The 3118-nt window shown below is 37.5% G+C and overlaps 1 long non-coding RNA gene across 1 annotated transcript; it reads left to right on the top strand.

The window, feature by feature from the left end:
• On the top strand, positions 1-1396 carry LOC108524864 (uncharacterized). The gene is made up of 2 exons (XR_001884150.1): positions 1-42; positions 941-1396. It is a non-coding gene; the product is annotated as an uncharacterized LOC108524864 (long non-coding RNA).
• Positions 1397-3118: the final 1722 nt, after the last annotated feature.

The raw sequence follows: 3118 nt of genomic DNA, 5'->3' as shown, positions 1-3118 counted from the left end.
AGCATTGAAAGCTAACAATTCCATGTCAAAAAATTTAACGAAGTAAGTCAAAACACACTAACAGAAAATGAATTAAGCTCATTAATTTGTTTTGAAAGTATAATTTTTAGTGAGATGGCTTCAGGAGATCAGTAGGAAGTGACTGCTAATCTGATAATGTAATTTTGGAAAACAACGTTAGTAAATAATCTTACCTTTAAAATGTTCTTCAAGGATAGTTTCTGTCAGAAAGAACAAGCCCCACCTCCAGTGCCTTGGTCACAGTGCTGGGGGCTAATTGCCTTCAGAGATGCTTTAGTTCTCTTTGATCACCAACCAAACAATCTGGTTCTCCCCAGGAGTTGTTGCTCTGAGTTATTCCTCAGTGCCAAATACTTAATTGTTCTTAGATCATGGGTGAAATGTACAAGGGTGAAACCTGAAACTGGTTTACTAAACACAAGTATTTCTAGATTATTTTTGTTCATTTTAGTTTTCTTAATCTACATTATTTAAGGAGTACAACATGATGTTTTGATATAATTATTTATAGTGAAGTCGTTCTTATAGTCAAGCAAATTAACATATTCATTTTCCCATATAGTTACCCTTCAAATACAAGTATTTCTAAAGGAATCTGTAGAATCTTACAAGTAGAGCTATTTTAGAAGGCAGCTAGGTTACCTGTTGAGCTGTACATCACTGATAGCCATTTCTCTTCCCTGTTGACTTTGAACTGCTTGTTCAGTAGAAATCACTTTAGAAGCACATATACTTATTTAGAATGATTTTAAAATTAAAATTGCTTACAAGAGGTAGGCTCTCACACATCTTCTTGTGGAAACACTGTTTAGTGGGTAATTTGGTTTACTCTTAGGGCAACTTTTTTTAAAATGCAAGTCGTTAAGAATCATTCAAGGAAAAATGAAATACTAAGCATTTGTCTTTGCTGTCTTTACAGATTGAATAAGAAAATAGCAGTGATCAGCACCAAGCTCCTTATGGAGAAAGAGCGGATGAAATATTTTCTCAGCACTCTTCCTACAAGGCCAGACCCAGAGTTACCTTGTATTGAAAATCTTAATAGTATAGGACTCAACAGAAAAGATATTTCCAAAACGCCCATAAGAATTCCTACTTCAAACCCACAGACTTCAAATAACTGCGAGAACTCCTTAACTGAGGTTAGTTATATGACTGTTTCTCTTTTGGGTTTCATTTCTTTAATATAATTCTTGTTTATAATTTGGTGAAATACTGAGTTGTTCTGTTGACTTATGCATGTTAAGTAAAGATTATAATTAGCTGTGTTAACACAGAAAGGAAATGGGAACTTTACGTTTTTTAATTCACTGGAGCTCTCATTTTCAAGAGATACCCATTTGCTAAGTTTATTCAATAAATGTGACTAAACTGACACATTTAAAATTTCTTTAAAAGTTGCATTTAAGTTAGGTTTTAGAAATTGCATGTTATTGCCTAATAACTGACGGTATACTTTGAGATGCTTTGTCTTACTCTACTTGATTGTAGTTTGTCTGTGGTTCACATCACTTTTTTTTTTTTTTTTTTGAGACGGAATCTTGCTCTGTTGCCTAGGCTAGAGTGCAGTGGCATGATCTCAGCTCATTGCAACCTCTGCCTCCCGGGTTCAAGTGACTCTCCTGCCTCAGCCTCCCGAGTAGCTGGGACTACAGGTGCCCACCACCACACCTAGCTAATTTTTGTATTTTTAGTAGAGATGGGATTTCACCATATTGGCCAGGCTGATCTCGAACTCCTGACCTTGTGATCCACCCACCTCAGCCTCCCAAAGTGCTGGGATTACAGGGTGAGCCACCATGCCCAGCCCATACCACTTTTAAAGTTTCTTTGCACCATCTTAACTCTTCCCACCCATAATCACAAGTGAATGACTGGCAACCAAACACTTAACCACACATAGATATTTATTATTTAATAGAATCCAAAATAAGTGCATTTTATGAATTAAATAAACAAAACACTGAAAGATTCATTTCCATTCTTCTGTTAAAAGATTTGTGCTTGGCCAGGTGCGGTGGCTCACGCCTGTAATCCCAGCATTTTGGGAGGCCGAGGCAGACGGATCACCTGAAGCCAGGAGTTTGAGACCAGCCTGGCCAACATGATGAAACCGTGTCTGTACTAAAACTACAAAAATTAGCCAAACGTGGTGGCAGGCACATGTAATCCCACACGCAGCAACCCCATTACTATACAAGGGGTATACCTGAAGGAAAATAAATCATTGTAACAAAATGATGCATGCACCTGTATGTTCATTGCAGCATTGTTCACAATAGAAAGACATGGAGTCAGTCCAGGTGCACCCAAGGATTGGGTGATTGAAAATCCAAGGTGGATTGGAAAATTCCATATACACCATGGAATACTATGCAGTCATGAAAAGAACAAAGTCATGTCCTTTGCAGCAACATGGATACAGCTGGAATCCACTATCCTGAGGAAACTAAGGCAGAAACAGAAACCAAATATCTTGTTTTCACTCATATGTGGGAGCTACACATTAGGTGCACATTGGCGTGAACATGGGAACAGTAGACACTGGGAAATAAGAACAGGAAGGGACAGAGTGGGCCTGTCTGTGGGCCAGGGTTGAAAAACGACTTCTTAGGTCCTATGCTTACTACCTGTGTGATGGGTTCCATTGTACTCTAAACCTCAGCATCCCTCAATATACCTTTGGAAGAAACTTACACAGGTACCACTTTAATTTAGAATACAAACTAGAAAAAAAAAAACAAAGCAAGAAAATTTACTATAAAATTTTTTCTATAAGAATATAAATTTCTTTTTAAGAAAAAATTTATTGAAGTAAAAAATTGGATTGAACTTTTATAAAGGACAGAGTTTTGCTAAGAATTTCAAAGCAATGCATTCATTGCAAAATATGACTTTAATTGTTCAACTTTCTTTTTTCTTTCTTTTTTAAGATAGAGTCTCGCTCTGTCACTAGGCTGGAGTGCAGTGGCACGATCTCGGCTCACTGCAACTTCCGCCTCCTGGGTTCAAACGATTTTCCTGCCTCAGCCTCCCAAGTAGCTGGGACTATAGGCACGCACCACCATGCCCAGCTAATTTTTATTTTTTTATTTTT

This window comes from Rhinopithecus bieti, unplaced genomic scaffold (genome assembly GCF_001698545.2).
Source record: "Rhinopithecus bieti isolate Rb0 unplaced genomic scaffold, ASM169854v2 repeat_25217, whole genome shotgun sequence".
NCBI classification, from domain to species: Eukaryota; Metazoa; Chordata; class Mammalia; order Primates; family Cercopithecidae; genus Rhinopithecus; species Rhinopithecus bieti.
Note: the sequence above shows the minus strand (reverse complement) of the source record. Positions and strands in the feature narration are given on the sequence as shown.